Here is a 22944-nt window from a genome sequence, read left to right as displayed (position 1 = left end):
GGCCCGTGCACCACAACTACTGAGCCTGTGCTCTAGAGTCCATGAGCCACAACTACTGAGCCCACATGCCACAACTACTGAAGCCCGCGTGCCTAGAGCCCGTGCTCCGCAACAAGAGAAGCCACCACAATGAGAAGCCTGCATACCACAATGAAGAGTAGCCCTGGCTCACCGCAACTAGAGAAGCCTGCGCACAGCAACGAAGACCCAACGCAGCCAAAAATAAATAAATAAAAATAATTTATAAAAAAATAAAAAATAAAAGGCACCACTAGCCTACCTCCTGTTGATGACCCCCAGCCTCATGGAGCTCTAAACACACCGCCTGCCTCTACAGATTGCTGTCTTTCTCTGAGTGCTGAGCCTGCTGTAGAATCTTGGAGGGAAAGCAAGGTGGATTTTAGCCCCCTTTGTACCCCCAGTTACTCAAGACTTGCCCCAGATGGGACTGAAGTTTCAACATCTGAGAATGTCAAAAAAATTCTTGTAAACCCTCCTAGTGTCCCCCAGGCTGAGCCAGGCGGTTCATCCAGGGTGGGCAGTGGGAGACCTTTGTCCCGACAGGATCTGACTCATCTGGAGTGTGTGTGCTCTGGGCTTGTTTGGCTTTCAAGGAACCGACTTCAAGGAAAGAAGCAGAAGAACTGATTCTTAGCCAGGAGAATGAGGCAGAGAGTTGTCCTGGTGACTAAGTGGGATCGTGAAAGAAAGCACTAAGCCTGAAGACTGGCATGTCATAGATGCTTGATGACCTGCAGCTATTCTGAGGAGGAGGAGGAGGAGGAGGAGGGAGACGGGAATTCTGGAAGCTCCAGGCTTTTGCTTGCCTGTATGGGTCTTTTGTGTAACAGAAAAAGTCTCCCCTTTCTCCCGCACAGGGGGCCCTGCCCACACCAGGACACTCTTGGGGAGTGGAGTAGCAACTGGACTTCAGCCTCAACTCCCACCTTCAGGGCCAGGCACATTTGTGCAGTGCACAGAGCTCACAGCTGTCGATGGCAGCCCTACTGGACCTGTGAGCAGGGAGACCCTGAGTGGGGTTTCCTGAGTCCCCCTGCAACTCGGCTACTACCTCAGGCCAGTCCACAAACCTTCCAGGGCTTCAGTTCCCTCTTCTGTATAATGGGGATGCTTGTCATCTCTCCCTCGGGCAGTTCTGAGAATGAAATGAAGAAGCAGGTGTGGAAATCAGGGTGGAGGGTTTGGATGTTAACCCAATGACCAAATGGAAGCCTGCCATTTGGGGTCCTCCAGAAGCTGCTATTTACAGAAAGGGCTTTGTCGTTGACATTTTAGAAATTACATGTTGTAGAGAGTTTGGAAAGCAGAGGACTATATTGTCCATAATTTATCATGGTTAATATCATTTCCACACTTAATCTTGCTTTTTTTTTTTTTTTTTTGCTGGGGTGGCGTGTGGGTAGGAGAGGAAATGCAGAGAGGGGAAGAAATGCTAGAAATAACTAGAGCAGTATTTCTCAAACTTCACTTGGGGGGTTGTTAAAAAGCAGATTCTGATCTAGTAGGTCTGGAGTAGGGCCTGAGAGTCTGCATTTCCAACAGGGTCCCAGATGACACCCACCTGAGGACTACCCTCTGTCACAAGGGCTAGAAGATCCTAGAGCAGCCGGAGGAGGTGGAGCCAGGGTTTCCTTGTCTGAGGTGGGCAGTGGGAGCAGTGAAAGTTTACACCATCCCAGTGGACCTGCTTCTTGAGGTAAGGGGCAGGCTCCTAAGGCCCCAGGGATCAGCCTGGCCAGACCCAGACCTGGAAACTGGGGGGCTGAAGGCCTCCTTGAAGGCTCCACACTCTCAGTGAGGGGACTGAAGCTGGGGAGACAGGCAAGGGCTGGGTTTCCCCCAGATCAAAGCAGGTTCCCCAGCCTTTGATTCGCAAAGAAGCAGACTCTTTGGAGGCTGGCCTGAGTTTGGGGGCTGGCTGGCCTTGGGGCCTGGGATGAGTGGTCAGAGGCCCCCAGCCTGCTCTCTTTTTGCATAACAGCTTGGCCGTCTGACAAAAGGGCAGTCCTTGAAAGGCCGTATGGGGCTGTTAAAAGCTTCCGGCAATGGTTTAATTGGGGGCGATTAAAGTGTCCACCCCAGGAAGGCCTGCCCTTCAAAGGCCAGCCAGGCCTGGCTCTTCTGCCCTCAGCACCTCTCCCCTCGGCCCCGCCCCCCAGGGTAGCCCTGCCCCCAGCCTCTCCCCTCTGCCCCCTCGGCCCCCTTCCCTGTGGCTCCCTGCAGACCAAGGAAGTCATCGACTCATTGTCGGGAACCCTTTGGCCAGCCTGTCTGGGGGGATTCCGTCCCAGCCCCTGGACCATCGGTACCATTTGTTCACACAGTTTGGTCTCGTGGCTGAGTCGGCGTGGGAGGGCGGGGAGGGCTGAGTTTGAGACACAAAGGGCCCCAGAACTGGCCCACCCAGAACACTCTCTCTGTCTCTCCCTCAGGACACCTAGCCTGGTCTCTGCGCCCCTCCTCGAGCCCCTCTCCCCCGGCCCTGGCCTGTCTGGAACTTCATGGTCACCGTTGGGGGGTCCCACGGCCTACCACACAGCAATCTTCCAGACGTCTGCTGAGATACTACCTGGGAAGCACGGGGGCTCAGAGGTGACCAGACAGGGACCACGACTCGGGGAGGTGCTGGATAAGTGAATAGGCCAAAGCAATAGGGCGTGATACAGGTAAAATGAGGTGAGCTATAAGCAGGCCCCTACCTCCGGTGGGGCTGGGGGAGCAGAGGGGCAGGGAAGATGACTTTCTGGAAGCAAGAGAGCCTAGAGTTAGAACACGGTTGGCTCATTTTGGCCCATTTGCCAACCCTGATGTCAAAAACAAGACCACAGCTGGCTTTACTAACAGACTTCACCCACCCAACCAACTCGGGAATCCTCGGAAGGGGACGTGGTGTAGATTTTCCATTAAGTCTAGAAATAGTTGTTCTGTGGTATCTGGTTCAGACACTTCCCCAGAGACCATGAAGTCTCTCAGAATCTTCTTTGGCTGAGTCAACCTACAGGGAGCTGTCTTAGGGGAATCTTTGGGCACCATTTTCCTCTCCCATCCCTTTAGGCCCGTCCCGCAATAGACGGTCCAAGGCCTTTCTTTTCAGGGTGCTCTGTTCTGTCTCCCAGGCCCTGCTCCCATCAACCCCATCAGGCTTTGGCCTCACGTTGACTGGCCAGTGCCGCTCTGAGGACGGAGGTGCTGGGGCCAAGGGTCTCTGGGATTTCCATGTCCCAGGTAAGGAAAGTCTACCCTTTTGCAGGGTGAGTATGGGATAAAACCAAGCCTCGAGGCTGGGAGGCAGGGAGGCCTAGGCCTGAACCGCAGGTGGCAGAGAGCCTCCCTTCTGACTCCCCTGACTCATCCGAGTCCTCTCTAGGGAGGAGCCCCTGACTACCCTCCCACACACCTGACAGCTTTCCTGGCCCGTCCCCAGAACCTGCTCCGGTCCCAGAAGCCCACATGAGACAGGGCCAAGTGAGCAGGGCCCGAGAGGGGGGGTGGGAGCAGGGGCTCTGAGCAGAGCATTGTGACTGGACCCCCAAAGCCAGGCAGGCACCCTAACTTTGATTTTCAGCAATTTCTGATCCCAGAGATCTGGCTGCTGGTTACATCTGTGGTACTGTAGCATCTCACTAACCAGAGCATCAAGCTGTGAGGCACACAACCTATCCCAAGTCCCCTCTCTGTCTCTGAAGGCTCCTGGAGGACAGAGCAGCCAACATCAAAAATTCTCACATGAACTGTCCACCCCTCCCAGCCTCAGCCTGGCAAAGAAGCCCTCTAGTGAAGCAGCTCCAGATTTCCAGATTCGCCCACTAGAGACAAAACCTGAGCCGTTCCCTCACACAGGGCATGCGCTGAGGACAAGTAGGCATGGTTAAGAATTGAGGCTATGGAAAAAAATAACAAGTGTTGATGAGGATAGGGAGTATGTAAATACACTCACACACTGTTGGTGGGAATGTAAATTGGTGCAGCCACTATGGAAAACATTAGGGAGATTCCTCAGAAAATTAAGAATAGAACTATCATATGATCCAGCTATCCCACTTCTGGGTATATAACCAAAGAATACGAAAACACTCATTCAAAAAGATATATGCACCCTTGTGTTCATTGCAGCATTATTTACAATAGCCAAGATATAGAAACAACCTAAGTGCCCACTGACAGGTGAATGGATAAAGAAGATGTGGTATATGTATGGAATGGAATACTACTCAGCTATAAAAAAGATGAAATCTTGCCATTTGTGACAACATGGATGGACCTTGAGGGTATTATGCTAAGTGAAATAAGTCATACAGAGAAAGACAAATACCATATGATTCCAATCATATGTGGAATATAAAGAACAACAAACAAAATAAAATAAATGAACAAACCAAAGAGAAATAAACACACAGAGAACAGAGTAGTGGTTACCAGAGGGGAAGGAGTGGGGGGAGGGGGGAGGGCAAAATGGGTAAAGGGGATCAACTCTATGATGACAGATGGAAACTAAATTTTTGGTGGTGAGCACACTGTAATATATACAGAAGTATATGAAATATAATGTTATAAACCAATGTTACCTCAATAAAAAATAAATTAAAAAAAAAGAATCAGGGCTATGGAAACTCAGAAAAGAGCTGTCTGCTCCCCCATCCTAGTCACCCCGCCCCCCCAGACCTACTTTTTTACTCCTAGGGTGACCAACTGTCTTGGTTTCCCTGGGACTGAGGAGATTTCCGGGATAAGGGACTTTCAGTTTTAAAAGCTGGACAGTCCCAGGCAAACCATCTTGATTTGCTCAGGACTGAGGGGTTTCTGAGGACAGGCTTTCAGTGTTAAAACTGGCAAGGAGGGACTTCCCTGGTGGCCCAGTGGTTAAGACTTCGTGCTCCCAATGCAGGGGCCCGGGTCCGATCCCTGGGCGGGAAACTAGATCCCACATGCCGCAACTAAAGATTCCGCACGCCGCAACTAAAAGATCCCGCACGCCACAACTAAGACCGAGTGCAGCCAAACAAATAAATTAAAAAAAAAAAAAAAACTGGAAAGGACGAGTCGGTCACCCTTCCTTTCCCTCATAGTCTGGCCTCTGCCCCATCAGCCCCCTGAGACAGTGTCCAAAGCCTACCAACAACCTTCAAAGGCCAGTTCCTGTGGCCTCTTTTCTCTCCTCCTGTCCCACGGTGGGAGGGTGGGAGGGTGGAAGGCTGGGGCTGTACCCAGCTGGCCGGGAGGGTGCATGGGGGTCGGCCAAGGGGTCAGGGAAGTGACAGCCTCGCCGTCCCACCCTCTCTAAGTCGGTTTCTGGGCCTGTGCCCTTTATCACCCCCTCACACTATCTGGCCGCCTGAAGGAGTATCTCCTCCTCGTCCACCCCAGCCCTGCCCTGGCTCAGATAAGCTGAGGGGCCACCCCAGCAAGACAGAGGTGAAGCTGTGGCCTGGGTCCCTCGCTGCCATGAACCTCCCTACCTGACCCTTGGCCTGACCTTGGACAGAAAAGCAGCAGAGCATCTGCTTGGGGCTTCCACATCCCAGAGCAGACAGGAATTCCTGTATTCACTTGACAGATGGGAAAATGGAAGCAGGACAAATGATGTGACCTGCCCAAGGTGGCCGGGCCAGACCCATAGAATGCAGAGGCTGGAAGGACCTCAGAGAGCGTGCCCAAAGGCTCCTGTGATGGAGCTTCATGGAGGGTATATTTTGAGTCTAACCAGGGTGAAAGACCCACAGACGAAGAGTCAGCACCTCTACCTCCCCACGGGTCTCAGGCCAGCCTCCCAAATCACCCAAGCCCAGAGCCTTGAGACCCGCCTCCTGCAAGGCTCCTGGCCCCTCGATGACCTTCTGCCTGGGTTTCTCCCCAGCAGCAAAAGCTGATCCTTGCTGCCAGAACTCAGCCCTAGTGTTGTCAGGGTCCCACTCACAAGCCTCCCTGAGTTCCCATTGCTCCAGGATAGCTGGACATTCCAAACCTTCCCCAACCTCTGCGGACCCCAACCACGCCCCACTTCTATCCTCCAGGCAGTGGGTGTGGCCACACGAAATTCCTTGTGGTCCCCAAACATGCCATGTCCTTTCTTGCTTCTGCTTACACTGGCCCCTCCTCAGGAAAGGGACATCTTTCCTTCACCTGGATCTGTGGCAACCCCGCTGGTCCCTCAAGGGCCTGCTCACATGTCTCCTCCTCCAGGAAGCTTCCCTGAATATGCGAGTCAGAAACTCATTCTCCTTTTTTAAATGGCTTTAGCACTTACCACGTGCCAGGCACTAGGCTGGACCCTGTGTCTCATTTAACCCTCACAACCACCACAAGCATCAAGTACTTTACTGTTATCCCCATGTTATAGACAAGGAACTGAGACACAGAGAGGTCAGGTAACAGGCCCAAGGTCACACAGCTGGAAATGGATGGAGGCAGGATTTAGGCTCTGACGATCTGGATCCAGAGTCTGAGCTCCAAACCACCAATGGCCTGACCCTAGCAGTGTCTGTACCTCTGTTAGGGGCCCCTTCCTGGCTACACGGCACTACAGAAGCTCCTCAGGGCAGGGAACACGGAGCAGGACTGGCTTCCTACAGGAGTCTTAGTATTTGCTTAGAGAGCTCAGAGAAGGACCTTTACCCCAGGCTCCTATACAGCCCTAGAGGGAAAGACAGAATTGTATTTCTATTACCCTTCAGGCCAATTTCTGAGGAGTCTCTACCTGGCTTCTTTTTGGCTATGGGGGTCCGGTCCCAGTCTGAGAATGGGATATGGATGGCGCAGCAGAGGCAGGCTGAGAGCACGGTTCCTGGGGGTCCCAGGAGCCCCCCAGGGACCTCTCTCTGTGCCCCTCCAATCCCTCTTTCCTAAAGGTCACTCCATACCTTCCTCCTCTAAGAAACTGTGCCTGCTGCCCCGAGACCTGCCTCTGTCTAGTCCCTTAACCCCCTTCCTGCCTGTCTCCTGTCCCAGCTGGAAGGTGTGTCCGGATGCCATGCCGACTCTAAGCTTTCTGCTTGCAGCTCCCTCACACCCACGTGAGGCTCTAGCTGCACCTCCTTTTTAAAAAAACTTTATGGGAATTTCCTGGCGGGCCAGTGGTTAAGACTCCGGGCTTCCACTGCAGAGGGCCTGGGTTTGATCCCTGGTTGGGGAACTAAGATCCCACAAGCCGCTCGATGCAGCCAAAAAAAGAAAAAAAATTTTTTTTAATGAAATTGATTCCCAATTTGAAGTGGCAGTGGATACAAAGATAACAGAGCTTGTGATAATTTACAGAAATATTCGCTGCAATATGCATATACATATTAAGTTTCATGCTGAATAAATAATCCCAATTTAATTTTTGTTTTTATATAAAAATATAATATTGCACTCTTAACAAGACCAGTTATTTTACATATTTTCTCTTTAGATAAATGATGAACTTCAGCCTTAAAAATTCAGCTGAAGGAGGGAACAGAGGAAAAGTAACTCTGCTTTGGGGTAGTTGACTCCACGGCGGCTTTTGGATGTACCCTGAAGGCTTCAGTCCTCTGGCGGGTGTCAGCCAGGCTCAGATGTGCTGAATTACCCAGAGGGTCTCAGGGCTGGGGCTGGGAGAGGAGGTGCATACGTGCCCAAGAGGGTGTGGCTGTGTGTGTGTGTGTGTGTGTGCGCGTGTGCGCACACACACACACACTTACGGGTGACTATGTGAATCAATTTGTGAGTGTGTAAGTGTGATTCGTGTACAGCCTTGCACAGTCTGCTTACGTACTTGAATGCCCCAGGTACGTGCGAGCGTATACTCAGGAGTCCTCCCTCCCCTACACACCCAACTCCTACTCATCCCTCAGGGTGCTCCCCCGCCCTGCCTCACCCCTGAAGCCTGTTCTGACCCTCCAGCTCACACTGTTCTCCCCCTGCCCCTCCCTGCTGACCCTGCAGCCCTGACCTGCTGGCTTACATCACAAACACTGTTCATCTTGTTCTCGTTCAGGCTTGGAGCTTGGTCACCCTTGCTCCCTGAGGGTGAGGCTGACTCCTTTCAAATTACCCCAAAGCCCAGCTTAGGACTGGGGACACAGCCTTGCCCAGTACATACTCATGATCTGAATTAAAGCCAACTACATTGAATGGAACTGCATTTAAGTGACTAGAAACCAGAGCACGGTAGCTTTCCTCTCTCAGCTTTGAACTCTTACTCTCTCTATCTTTCCGCCTGTCCTTTCTCTGACTTATTTGCTGTCTCAATCTTCAGCTTACAGAGTACTTCCTTGTACACCCATATCTGACTCAAATCTCATGACCATCCTTTAAGATAAGAATACTTATCCTCATTGAGCAGATGAGGAAACTGAGGCTCAGGGGAGGCCACGTGGTGACTCGCCCAAGGTCACTCGGCCTGGAAGCAGGGCCTGGAATCCTCACGCTTGAATGGACACTGCCCCCCACAGTCCCTCCCCACCAGTAAGTGCCTGGGGTTAGAGGGCAATCCCCGGCTTGGAGGGGGTTCTTCCTGACCTCCTGCACCTTCTCCATGTCCTGAGGTCACTATGGGAAGGAGATGAACCAGGGCCCCCAGGACCGTGGACAACCCCACCCAGCCAGCACTCCCAGCTGCAGGAGGGGCAACGAGCTTGGTGGACATTGTTCCTAGCCTGTGGTTACTGATTTGACAACAATCCCTTTCCTCTCCAGCCAGCCAGGGAGTTAATGATTAAGGAAGGGATTAAATATTAACCACCTGTCGGGTCATGGCGTAATGTCTGTCTGCACCTGAGCCTACCTAAAAATACCTCCCACCTGCTGTGGGCCAGCCTCACACAGGGCCTATAAGCCCCTTGCTCTGGCCATCACCTCCCCATGCAGCCATCCTGGCCCTGGCCCTGGCCCTAACCCACCTTCTTCTCCCCATGCCCACCCCATCAGCCTCTCTCATATCCACAGCACAGATCCAAGAAGTTTTCCTGTAGCTTGGCAGCTGCAAGCCACACTGCTGGACATACTCCTGGTGGGCTTTCTGAAGGAGGAGGATTTGCCTGGAGCTAACTGCTGTGTGTTCCTGGAGATTGGAGGGTCAGTAGGTTGCATTCCTACGTGTGATCTAGTTTATCAGTGTTCTTATCTCCTTGCCCAAGTCCTTCCTCCACCTAGAGACCTCTCTGAATATACACATACCAGGCCCCAACACCCTGGGCTACAAGGATTTATTTCACTAAAGAAATCACAAAAGAGCAGCACCCTCCCCAGTCAAGCTCTTCTTTTCCATTGGGGATCTGGGGGCCGGCTGCCTCCGGGAAGTCTCTGAGACTAACCTAGCCCTAGGCACTTCTGGACCTTGCTCCCCCAGCTTCCCTCAGCCGTGGGTGATTCAAGCTGGCGTGGGCTGTTGCATAGCTGCAGGAAACTGCCTGCTTCTGTTAGAACCATCCTTTTAAGTTCCATCGTGCAGCCCATGTGGTCCTCCAAAGGTGGAGGCGGGAGAGGGACAGCTCTATCACACCCAAGCCCGTGGTCAGCCTCCCCACTGCAGGAACCACAGACAGTATGACACAGGGCTCACTCAGTCCTTTTCTAGAAAAACTGAATTCTCTACTCAAGTAATAACTGTACTGAAAAGCTCTGTTTCTGCTCAGGGGGAAGCCCCGAGTTTGCCTGCTGAACACCCACATGGCCTTGTAGTACCCTCCCTATATATCCTGCAGAACTGCATTCCCACTGCAAGCCTGGGGACAGCCATTATCATCCCCATTTTACCAATGGGAAAACTGAGGCTGGGTGAGGTTAAACAGCTAGAAAGTGGCAGAGGCTGGCCGGCCTGACCCAAAAGCCATACAAAATTTAAAAGAACCTAGCACCAAACCTCAAATTCAGCTCTTCAAGCCAGTTACCGTGTCATTCCTCCTTCCTTTTAACTTTCTCTCACCTATATTGATACCTGTACTCTTAATCCCGTAGGGCTTCCCCTAAGTGGGACTCTTCCCAGCAAACGTGCTCCTTGTTTCCTATGATCTGAGGATGTAACCCAAGGAGACTCCACAAGGAGACTCAGGAACTCTGAACAGGGATTTCCAAGTCCCTACTAAAATAGGGCTCATCACTTGAAGACGTTTTGCTAAGGTTCTCGCTGAGACTTCTAGAAGGACCTACCACCCCCCTTCTTTCTGCAGGCTGTAAATCATCTTACCAGACCCAGCCTTCTTAGAATCAGCATTGCACAGTGGTTTCCTCACACCGTCGCTTGTGTTTACAAATGAGGAAACCAAGGCCCCCAGAGGTCAAGTACCTCGCTGGCTGGGGGGCTCCCACATGAGTTCCTCAGGGCAGCAGTGGCACGGAGTGTGGGATGGCTTCGGCTTGGCACCAGTGGGGGCTTCCAAGCCTGGGAAGTTTTCTTTTAGGGGTTACAGCCCCTGTCTGAGACTCAGAGCAGAACCCCTCCCCCCAGCTCACCCTGGCAGCCTCCTCCTCTCCCCTCTGCCCCAGCCCCCCTCCCTAGGCCACTGCCCCCCAGCCTCTGCCTTCCCCCACCCTTGACAGTGACCCTGAGGAAGCCCAGGAAACTTCTTAGCCATATACAGTGTTCTCATCTCCCCCCACCCCCCTCATACGGCCTCTGACGCGGGCTTCCCGGTGGGGAGGGAAGTGCCGCACAGGCCCCGCCCCTTCACTCTGGCTCGGAGGCCTGATCACCACCCAGTCCTTGGGCTCTGCATTTCTGCTTCTGACTTTCTCACATACACAGACAGTCACTGACAAGCACTCACAAATTTATGTGAATCCAGCAGAGCAGGAAGGAGGGAAGCCACCACCCAAGGCCGAGACTGGTTTTAAAGGGACGACTCTCAATTTTTTATTTGCATCTCTTTTGCATATATTTGCATGGTAGCTTTGCAAGCTCTCCATTTTCCCAAAGAACACAGGGAAGTAACGGATGTGGAGGTCCCAGGGGGCACTGAGGCGTCAGCGAGGTTTCCAAAAACCTTGAGTGGGTCTCAGGATCCGGGTTTTGGAGTGCAGGAGGGAGTAGAGAGGGGGCAGAGCACCAAGTCGAATGGGGGGAGGGGCAAGGTAGAGGGGGAGGGGGAAGCAGCAGATTCTGGGCGGGGCCTGGAGGAGCCTCGGGGGCCTTGGCTGCCTTCCTGTGGCAGAGACTTCTGCTCTGGGCATCTGTTCACTTGCAGGCCATTGCCGGCCTGGGGGTGGGTAGGGGTAGGGGTAGGGGGTTGAGTTTGCAAAAGTTCAGGTCCGTGGCAAGGCACAGCTCTGGGGGGCCAAGTAAGGAAGGCAGGGGAGAAGCATGAGGATGGGCAAAGGGGGAACACAAGAGACACAGAGGCAGGGCTAGAGGAAAAGGACACCCAGGAGAGGATGCCCCAAGACTGAAGGTTCTGGGGGAGGTGGGTCCTGCCCTTTAGGTGTAGCAAACATCAGAGGCCCAACACTACCTGCCCTCCCACACTGCACATCAGTTCTCAATTTATTCCCCACAGAATCTGAGACAAGATTCCAGGCAGCTAGAGCTCTGGCCTGGCTCTGTACCCCTGGCTGGATGACCTTGGGCAAGTCTCTGTCCCTCTCTGGGCCTTAGTTTCCTCTTCAGTAAATCATCTAGGGAGCAATTGATTTCCATGGACCCACTCCTGTTCCACCCTGGCCAAGTCTCTCCTGGTTCCCTGAGGGCTCAGGAAACTTTAGTGTTTACCTCCAGATCAAGTTCAAATTTGAGTGTTCAGGATTCTTCTGGATCTGGTACCATCCAACCTAATCAACCTCATCTTTCCCTGTTTCTAACAGTCCAGGAGACCCAGCTCCTCCCTGTCCCTTGGTCCTTGCTCCAGCCTCCTTTCATCTCTCCACGAAGAGCCCCCATTTCTGGAACACCTGCTCCCTCCCGCAGGCCTGGCTTTATGGATGTGTGATCCGTGCAGCTATACAAGTCCCTGCACTTAGAGGGACCCCATGCTTGGTTTAATACTCTGTTGATGCCATCCCGGAATTTAAAAAGTTTGAACAAGGGGCCCCCAATTTTCATTTTGTCCTGGGCTCCCCAAATTATACCCCAGTCCTGCCTTCCTCTCCTCCCATCAGGCCCTCCTCAGCCCCACCTCCCTGTGGAGCCCTCACTGACCCAGGAGAAGATCTGGACTGGGATGGCCAGAACTACCCACCCACCGGGCAGAAGCAGAGATCCTCTGCACATCATAGAGGCCCAGGCCTTATGTCACCTGGGGAGAATGGCTCAGGAACTGCCAGGGGACGTGGAGAACAGAAAGAGGCAGAAACCCTGACTCTGTCTTAGAAGGAAAGCTGACTTCTGTTCCAGAAGTCCCTAGTCTGATGGGGAGGCCAAGCACCTGACCCAGGAAGGTCCTCATCTCATGAGGGCACAGTGGGGCTGGTTGAAAGTGAATACCACTTTCCTCCTCCCTGCAACCCTTGCTGGGAACAGTGAGAGGAGGTGCGGGCTGCTTCTGGGGCTGGAGAAGCAGAAGCTGGGGACGCCACCCACCCCCGATCCTCACCCTGCAGAGCTCTCACTCCAAAAGCATGTCCTGGAGCATCTCCAAATAGAAGCCTGTCTACCAACACACCGAGGCCCCAAGGCAATGCCTTTCCTGCTAGCAAATAGCCTCCCTGATGGCAGTGGCCAGGTCCCTCTGGCTGTAGCCCCTGCAGCTCCCTTTCCTTCAGAAGCCTGGATCAGTCATCCTCCCTTCTCCCCACTCCCTGGCCCTAAGGGTATGTGGTCTGGCCTCCCCAGGGCCCCTCACCCGCTCTGGAGCCACAAAGGGTGCAGGGTAGTGGCATGAGCTTCTGTTCACCTGGTGGAGCCTGATTGTCATGTATGCAGGGGTGGGGCTGCAGGGGCTGGATCCTGCTGAGACCCCAGGGCAATGACCCCAGGGCCCCAATGATGGACCAGTCCTAGACCCCACCCCAGGACTGGGGGAGGGGAAGTGGGATGAGCTGGCTGGACCGCCCCCAACTCCCTCTGGCTTCCCCTCCCAGCACCATCTTTAACCACACCGCATCAGGTACCGGCTGCCTGCCTCTGGGCCTCTGCTGCTAATGGACCCTGTCTCTACCAGGCTAACTCCACTCATCACTGAACATCTGCCTTGAGAATCTCTTTCCCCAGGAAGCCTTCCCTGAACCTCAGGGTCGCTTTAGTGTCTCCCTGGCCTTTCCCATGCTGCTCCCTCAGAAAGTACTCGTCTGTGTATGCCTCTGTCCTGATCAACCGGGGCATCTGCTCTCCATGACCGCTGGCAGGTCTGCAGCTGGGATGAAGCTCTCGGGTGTGGCTGGGGCAGGTGGGAGGGGGAACGAGTCGCGGTTTCTTCCTTCAGACACGCGGGAAGTGTGGGTCCCATCTGCCGTAAGAATAAGAGCTGCTACGTATGAACCTATGTTCCTACAGAGCAGGTGGTCACAGGGGATGAAGCTGGGGCTCATCTGGATAAAGTGACCTGCTCAAGTCACCCTGGCCAGGAAGAAGTTCTGCCTGCATGGGCTAAGTGATGTCCGAGACCTCAGCTGCCTGGCCCAGATATGTCCTGCCCTGAGGCAGGGGCTGAACTTGCTGACCCCTCAAGGGCCTCCAGGTCGGGATTTGAGCCTCCAGGTGACCACAAGCTGAGGCGCCAACCGATTCGCAGCCCCCTGACCCGGTCCCCAGCAAGGCAAACGTCCTCCCTCCCACCAGCCCAACCGGCTCCCAGTTCAGCTGCAGAAACGGCTCAACGCCTCTCTGGAGCCCAAACAGGAAGCTGGGGAGAAGGGGGCCAACGGCTGGGGATCTCTGAGGCTCCTCCAGGAAACACGTGGGGAGGTGTCAAGGGCAAAGTCGGGCCTGCTCACTCCACAGCTCCCACCCTGGGAGCCCAGCACAGGCACCGAACACCTCCAACCCACCTCCCTGCGGGCAGGGGCTCAGGACGGCGCTGGGGAAACAGTGTCCTCTTACGGGAGAGAGTCTTCCAGAACCCTCGCTCCTGGGTGACTTTCCTTCGTCTTTTCGTAGATTTTATATTTTAGGACAGTTTTAGATTCACAGCAAAATTGCACAGAAAGTGCAGAGAGTTCCCATACCCCCCTGCCCCCACCCGTGCACAGACTCCCCCATTAGCAACATCCTCCGCCAGAGTGGCATGTTTGTGACAGCTGAGGAACCTGCGTGACACCTCATTATCACTCAGGCCCACAGTTTACATTAGGGTTCACTCTCGATGTTGTATATTCTTTGGGTTTGGCCAAATGTAAAATGCCATGTATCCACTACTCTAGTATCCTACAGAGTAGTTTTACCACCCCCTAAAATCCTCTGTGCTCTGCTTATTCATCCTTCTCTCCTCTTTTTTTTTTTTTTTTTAATTAATTAATTAATTTATTTATTTTTGGCTGTGTTGGGTCTTCGTTTCTGTGTGAGGGCTTTCTCTAGTTGCGGCGAGTGGGGGCCACTCTTCATTGCAGTGCGCGGGCCTCTCACTGTCGCGGCCTCTCTTGTTGCGGAGCACAGGCTCCAGACGCGCAGGCTCAGTAGTTGTGGCTCACGGGCTCAGTTGCTCCGCGGCACGTGGGATCTTCCCAGACAAGGGCTCGAACCCATGTCCCCTGCATTGGCAGGCAGATTCTCAACCACTGCGCCACCAGGGAAGCCCCCTTCTCTCCTCTTTAACCCCTGGCAACCCCTGATCTTTTTACTGTCTCCATAGTTTTGCCTCTTCCAGAATGTCATCTAGTTGGAATCATACAGTGCGTAGCCTTTTCAGATTGGCTTCCTTCCCTTAGAAATATGCATTTAAGTTTCCTCCACGTCTTTTATGGCTTATTATTCATTTCCTTTAGTACTGAATAAGATTCCATTGTCTGGGTGTACCAGAGTTTATTTATCCATTCACCTACTGAAGGGCACCTTGGTTACTTCCAAGTTGTGGCAATTATGAACAAAGCTGCTATATGTATCTGTGTGCAGATTTTTGTGTGGACATAAGTTTTCAGCTCATTTGGGTAAGTATCAAGGAGCGTGATTGCTAGATCATAAATAGCATATTTAGTTCTGTAAAAAAAAATTGCCAAACTGCCTTTCCAAGTGCTGTACCATTTTGCATTCTCACCAGCAATAATGATAGTTCTTGATGTTCCACATCTTCGCCAGCATTTGGTGTTGTCAGTGTTCCAGATTTTGGCTATTCTAACAGGTATGTAGTGGCATTTTGTTGTTGTTTTAATTCATAATGGCATATGCTGTTGAGCTGAGTCAATTTTAAGGCAGGTTTTTCTTCAGATAATCCTGAGATCATATTAACTTCATTTCTTATCAGGCCACCCTTGAGGGTCAAGTACCCAGGATGGAGACCTGCCTGAATCTCAGGCATTGTTCTGTCACTGGCTCACCATTGGCCTTGGCAAGTCACTTACCAACCTGGACCTCAGTTTCTTAGCCTATAAAATGGAGCTCACAGCACTCTTTCCCTTTGGGGGGAGGGGTGCCTCTGTTCACTAGGATGTGGTCATGGCTCGGCATGGTGGTCAGCGGTGAGTGAAGCCAGGGACTACAGGCTGCCTCACGTGGTGCTGGGCCAGCAGTGACTGCAAACTTGCGAGCCCCACAGGCCAGGACTGAGGAGAGAGTCAGGGGGTCACCTCCCTGAAACTGAATCCCCCAGCAGATCCCCAGGCCCTCCAGGACTGGCCAGCAAGGTGTGGCACCTGTCCACAAATCTGCCCCAGGGATGTAGGAGGCTCCTGTGAGAGGACAGGAGGGCAGGACTTGGCAGAGAGCACCTGGCCACGGAGGGTGATCCCCCAGCTCCCCCAGGGAAGCCTGGGGCCAGAGGCTCCGAAAGCAGGACAGCCAATGGTGGGTCATGCGAATTGCAGGCAAACCGCAGGCAGACAGACAGACAGAGGTCCTCCTGGTTCTTGTCTTCATTCAAAGGAGCCTGTGCTCTGGAAGGTTTAGCGCAAGCGGGAGAGAGGGCCCCCCAAAGCCTTGAGGGCTGGCCTGGGCCCCTCAAAGTCCTCCTGAGCCAGTTGCAGGGGAGGAAGAATCAGCAGGCAGGACCCCCTCCCCCATGCCCTTTCTGAGGTCCATGGGCCCTTTAGCCTCTTGTTCCCAGCCAGGCCCTGCTCTCAGCAGCAAGACCCAACAAAACCATACCCACCTCCCACAAACTGTCATTTCATCTTTTTTTTTTTTTTGACACTTCAGAAAAAGAGCAGAATGGCTTTTAATCCCAAGTGCTCAGATAACATCTGTTGGCATTTAAAAAATGAAGGCAGGGACTTCCCTGGTGGTCCAGGGTAAAGAATCTGCCTTCCAATGCAGGCGACACGGGTTCGATCCCTGGTCGGGGAACTAAGATCCCACATGCCACGGGGCAACTAAACCCGCATGCCACAACTACTGAGCCCATGCACTCTGGAGCCCGTGCACCATAACTAGAGAGAAGCCCACGCACTGCAACAAAAGATCCCGCATGCTGCAACGAAGATCCCGTGTGTCACAACTAAGACCCGACACAGCCAAAAATAAATAATTAATAAAATAAATAAATATTAAAAATATTAAAAAATAAAATAAAATAAAAAATGAAGGCATACCTTGTTTTATTGTGTTTTGCTTTATTGTGCTTCACCGATATTGCGGTTTTTTTTTTTTTACAAACTTGAGGGTTTGTGTCAACCCTGCATTGTCAGATGACAGTTAGCATTTTTTTTGGCAAATAATTTTTTTTTTTTAACTTTTTTTTTTTTTTTTGAGAAAGTTGGAGTTCTGAGAGGTAGGGTATGCATGAGGCATAGAGGTAAATGTGGATTTCAGTGTGTGTGTGTGTGTGTTTTTAAATAAATTTATTTATTTATTTTATTTTTATTTTTGGTCGTGTTGGGTCTTCGTTTCTGTGCGAGGGCTTTCTCTAGTTGCGGCGAGCGGGGGCCACTCTTCATCGCGGTGCGCGGGCCTCTCACTATTGCGGCTTCTCTTGTTGCGGAGCACAGGCTCCAGACGCGCAGGCTCAGTAGTTGTGGCTCACGGGCCCAGTTGCTCCGTGGCATGTGGGATCTTCCCAGACCAGGGCTCGAACCCATGTCCCCTGCATTGGCAGGCGGATTCTCAACCACTGTACCACCAGGGAAGCCCAAATAAAGTATTTTTAAATTAAGGTATGTACATTGCTGTTTTAGACATATGCTACTACACATTGAACACAGCATAGTGTAAACATAACTTTTATATGTGTTGGGAAACCAAAAAAAAAAAAAGTGTGTGACTCGCTTTATTGAGATATTTACTTTATTGCAGTGGTCTGGAACTGAATCCACAATATCTCTGAGGTATGCCTGTAATAATATATGTACATGGTAGGAAAGTCAAACAAAAGAGGAAGGTTTAAAATAAAACTCTCCCCTGCCTTGCCTTCATTCTTTCCCAGTCTCTGTCTGAGGGTAACCAGGTAACAGTTTCTTGTGTAGCCTGCCCGAAAAAAATGTTAGGCCGACACTAGCATATAAGGCATGCATGTGTATCTGTTAAACAGAATGTACAGGAAAAGAAGTTGTATTGTAACACACAGATCTTCCCTTGCTCTTGTAACCTCATAGCTTAGACAGCCCTCTGATCAGCACACGCAGACCCAGCCCATTCTTGGGCCATGTGGAATCTACCATTTCACAGACATGCTGTTGCGGGGCTGGGCCCCTGCAAACAGGCCTCTATATGATGTCCAGTCTCTTGTTAGAGCATTGTAAATGCTTGTTCACCTCTTTCCTAATCACCCCCCCACCCCCAGTCACCCTTGGGCCAGAATCTCTTGGGCCCATCTCAGAGCCCAGGAATCAGAGTTGCAATTAACCCAATGCAGGCAGAGAGAGCTCCTGAGGGCAGGTTAGCCTGGTGGCCTTGGGCAAGGCATGAACTTTCTCTGAACCTCAATCTCTGCCTCAGTAATATGGGGTCATCGTCTCTGAAAGTGGAGGTAGAGAATTTTAAAAGACAGTGTGGTCTAATTAATGGGTTTCCTTTACCCTTCTGGAACTTGAAGGCCATTTGATGAAATAAAACTTCCCCTTGGGCCTCCAGGGAACAGGGGAATCATAGATGAGGAAACAGAGGCACAGAGAGATTGAGGAACTTGCCCAAGGTCACACAGCTGATAAATGGGAAAACTGGGATGGAACCAGTCAGGCTGGCTCCAGAGTCTGTATTCTGGAAAACCAGATGGATGGCGATGGCTGCGGGAAGGCATGGCGTGCTCAAGTGTCCAGGGCTGGAGGAAGCCGGGCGGAGAAGGGGCAGGAGGTGAATAGGGGCTAAGGGAGGGCAGAGGTACCTTCTAAACTGGACGAGGTGTGCGAGCTCACCCACCGCTCACCCAGGGGAGGGCGGCGAGGAGGGTTCCCAGCACCTCTGCATCCCTCCTCCTCCCTGGAGCCCAGGGCCAGGGAGGCTCTCTGTGGACTTCCAACTTTACTACAAGTGACCAGAGGAAGGTTGGCAGCGATGGTGCCGAGTGGGGAAGAGAGTGGGGCCTTAACACTATCTAGTGTCATTTGTGTGCCAGGTGTGGTGCATTTTATGTCATTTAACCCTGGCACAGCAGACAATTTTGCTGCTGGGGGAGGCTAGCCATTCCAGTTCATGGACCAGCCCCTGCTCCCTGAGGGTGGGTGACTGCCATGGGCCCAGTGTGGCAGGGGAACAGAGGGAAGAAGATGATGTGCTCCCGGGCCCTCAGGACCTCACAGGCCAGGGTGAGCCAGCAGGATGCTTCCTCTGGAGGGGGATGGGGAGCCAGAGAGCCAGCCCTAGGCCACTTCTCCCTTTCCCCAGGCTCCCCCTTCCTTCCTGCTGCCCTGCCCTGTCTCTGACTTTGGCCAGGCTGACAGATGTCTCCTGAGTCATCTTTGCTTTCTAGCTTTCTGGGTTTTACTCACTTGTCTCCCGAGTTTGAGTTGCCACCTTGGTGAGAATTCTCTCTCTCCCTCCCTCCTGTACACTCACAAGAACACACAGCCAGCTCAGTGACAACTCCAAAGGACTCTTGGGGAAGGACCTCAAGGTTAAGGGGACCCTGACCCTCCCAGCCCACTGGAAGCTCCCAGGCCGAGCCTTGGCTGCAGGGTCTCTGGGTCAGAGCCTAGCTTTGCTGGAGCTGAGCGGCCCACCCACGTTCTGTGACGCCTCCGGCTTCAATTGTGTGCTCCCCTGCCACATAATGGCAGTAAGAAAGCCACCTTCTAGGGCTAGTGCGAGGATGACAGGCGATAACAGCTTCAAGGGACTGGGTTTGGTGGAGAATATGCTGCGTAGATGGTGGCCATTATTATTAAAGTGAACAGCTGGGCAAGAAGGGACGGCTGTGCGTGGCCAGATGTCAGGTTGCGTGTCCAGAGGCACCTCAGGAGCTCAGAGCAGGGAGAAAGTACTCTAGCCCCGAGCAGTCGGGGAGGCTTCCTGGAAGAGAGGGCCTCAGGTGCAGTGCTGAAGGGCTGAGCGGCCGGGAGCTGACTGGAAGGCAGGCGTCCAGGCAGGGGGTGAGGTGTGGGGGGCAGAGAGGAGGTGCACCTTTGTGTGTATGTGAGAAAGGGGCAGAGACAGCTGGCCCTGAGGCCACCCCAAGGATGTAAGCAGGTGAGCGGTGAGTCCATACTGGCTCAGTGCAGGGCGATGGGCTCCATGCCAGGCAGAGGCCTCTGGGACACAGGGACGCCTGTCCCCAAAGGCTTTAAAGAGAGAGCAGCTCTGGGGGTGAGGAAGGTGGCATACCTTGCTTGTGGGGGGGATGCATGGCCTATGGCGGGCCCAGGAGGAGCCCAGGTACACCCTGCTGAGTTCTCCTCTCCGTCCCGTCCTTTGGGCCCAGATGGAGAGCTGGGGATGTCCACTCCCTGCAGAGTTCTTGTGACCCCCTGGCCTTGGCCTCTTTGGCCTCCACTATCACCCCCTCCCAGGCCAGCGCACAGGGCCTGAGGCAGCGGGAATGGAGGACCGGAAGGGCTGCGCTGTCCAGGGCCTGCCTGTGGCGGGTGAGAGACGGGCCCAGCGCGGTGTTTACATTTTCCCTCCTTTCCTTCTGGTGGCCCTGCCAGCCGGCGGTTACACCACTGCGGTTTGTTGGCCCCGGGGAGTGTCTTCCTTACATAACCCCTGACACAACGGCTCCTGAGACACACACACTCACTGGCACACGTACCCGCTCAGACTCACACCCTTGTGCACACGTACGCACTCACCCGTGTGCTCTCACTGAGATGCACCTACACGGTCTCACATCTTCAACGGGCAACACTATTGTCTCGGGAGGGTTTCTGCTGTCCTTGCCCACAGTCACACGGATGGGGGCCTCCCTCCTGGTTTCAGGCGAAGAGTCTCCCCCCCTCCTTGCCCTCAAGCCCCAGGTGCTCTGAGCCAGTGGGACTGACCCAGGCCTGCCCGGGGCTGTCAGGTGACAGCCTCAGTCTTTGGCTCCATCTGGGGGGGGAGGGGAAGTGGCGGGGGGGCAGGGGGGTGGACAGCAGTGAGCTGCCCTCCAGGAGCCTGGGGGTGTGGGGAGCTGGGGCTCAGCAGGGGAGGAACTGAGAAGAGGAAAGGGAGACAGAAAGACCAGACCCCAGGGGGCAGCCCCTGTTACCGGGACCCCAGAAACTCAGCACAGGCACACAGGGAGCGAACAGGGGTGGAAATGGCCTCGGAGGCCCAGAGGTGGGATGGGGGTGGAGGTGGGAGGTATTCAGTGCAAAATTTTGGGGGGTTTTCTATGATGGCCGGTTTCAAGATTTTAAATGCACATTACCCTCTACAGAAACACGTGGGCTGCCTCGCAAATCAGCGATGCTTCCTCCACGGATGCATCTGAGGCAAACACTCACCCAGGGGCCTGTGAATAAGCATGTTCGCGCTGCATTGCTCGTGAAAGTGAAACGTGCAGAGAGGGAAGCCATCAAGGGCACCATGGGTGTGTCCCAGGGCTTGCTTTGGGAAAGGACAACCCTTCAAGGGTTGGCATGATAGAAGCTTCCTTCCTTACAGTTGTTTGCATTTTGCTAGAACACTCCAGAATAGCAGTGTTGTCCAACAGAACTTTCTGCAATGATGGAAACATTCAGTGCAGTAGCCCCCAACTACAGCTGAGTACCTGCCATGTGGAAGTAAGTTTTAAATTTTAAGTTAAATGTACATAGGCACATGTGGCTAGTGCCTACCATAATGGACAGCGCAGATCTATCTAGAACTTCTAAAGGAAAGCAGTTATTATTCTCATCTTAAGGCCCAAGTGGTTGGGTTGGTTTGGTGGGGGCAGATGAAGGAGACTCCCTGAACCCTTTCGGACTGGGTGTCTATTGATTGGGTGTGGAAAAAAAACACCAAGAGAGCAGTAACAAACTGTTACAGCATACTTCCTGTATGCTGGGCTCTATCCTTATGACCTGGGTTGAGTGATTCACATGAACTTCATGGTAGCCCTCGGAGATAGGTCCGACATTTATAGATGGAGACGGCAAGCCACTGGCTCATGGTCTCACAGCTGGCGGTAGCAAGGCTAGGCTTTGAACCTGACGGCTTAGGCTGCTACCCACTCTGCTAGCCTGCACACAGCGTCCTCTGTGGGACCCTGAGCTGGGCCCTCTCCTAGACACTTCGCCCATGACGTCATATCTTGACCCTCCTGGGGGCTTTGCGTAGCAGCAACTGCGTGATCATCCGCATTTCAGAGATGAGGAAAGTGAGGCTCAGAGATTTGCTCAGGATTACACAGGTAGGGAGTGGCTGTGAAGTGGGATTTGAACCCAGGTCTGTGGGAGCCCTGGCCTGTAGCCCCTGCAGACCGGGCCCCTCACGGAGTGGTGGTGACACCTGCCCAGAGCCCTCTCATGCCACAGGCCCTGCAGCAGCTCTTGGCTCCCAGGGCTGTGCTTTGTAAGCTCCTGCTGTGTCCACCCTACAGACCCTCCAGGGCCTCCCTGAGAAACCAGGTGAACATCCAGAGACCTGCTGCTCTGAGCCTCTCGGCCCATGGGGATTTAGGTCCGCTTCAGTGAAAGTCAATATTCAGCATTCTTACCAACAGCCATACCTGGACAGCTCACACCTAGGGAGGACGGTGTCCTGGGTGGTCTCTTCCCAGGGCTCATGTAGAAACCCAGAAATTGGGGGAAGTCTCCAGAGGGCTCCTCCCAACCTCTCTGAGCCTTAGTCTTCTCATCTGTGGAATGAAAGGGCAACACTAGGTCATGGTTTTTTAAAATTTTTTAGCATTAAAACTGGTTTTATAAGGAATCTTTTTTTTTTTTTCCCAGTTTACTCTCCACACAGCTGAAATCCACACACTGAAAACACGTGAACGTGGCCGTCTTACTCCCCAGCTTAAAATCCTTCAACGGCTCCCCCCTGCTCTGGAGACAATGCCTGCCCTCATGGAGCTAAGCGTCTAAGAAGGAAGGACGATATATACATAAACAAAGGCATTTAAAATATGTCAGAGGGGCTTCCCTGGTGGTGCGGTGGTTGAGAATCTGCCTGCCAATGCAGGGGACACGGGTTCGAGCCCTGGTCTGGGAAGATCCCACATGCCGCAGAGCAACTGGGCCCGTGAGCCACAATTACTGAGCCTGCGCGTCTGGAGCCTGTGCTCCGCAACAAGAGAGGCCGCGACAGTGAAAGGCCCGCGCACCGCGATGAAGAGTGGCCCCCGCCTGCCACAACTAGAGAAAGCCCTCGCACAGAAACGAAGACCCAACACAGCCAAAAATAAATAAATAAATAAAATTTAAAAAATAAATAAAAAAATAAAATATGTCAGAGGATGACAAATGCTAGGGAAAAAATAAAGCAAGACGAGAGATGCCAGATGGGGCTGTTGTCTCGACAGGGTGGTCTGGATGGCCCCCTGAAGAGGTGACAGCAGGAAATTGAAGGAAATGTGGAAGAGCATGACAGATGGAATAGCAAGTGCAAAGGTC

Source organism: Balaenoptera musculus, chromosome 13, assembly GCF_009873245.2.
Source record: "Balaenoptera musculus isolate JJ_BM4_2016_0621 chromosome 13, mBalMus1.pri.v3, whole genome shotgun sequence".
NCBI lineage: Eukaryota > Metazoa > Chordata > Mammalia > Artiodactyla > Balaenopteridae > Balaenoptera > Balaenoptera musculus.
The sequence above is the reverse complement of the archived record's forward strand: the minus strand, read 5'-3'. Positions refer to the sequence as shown.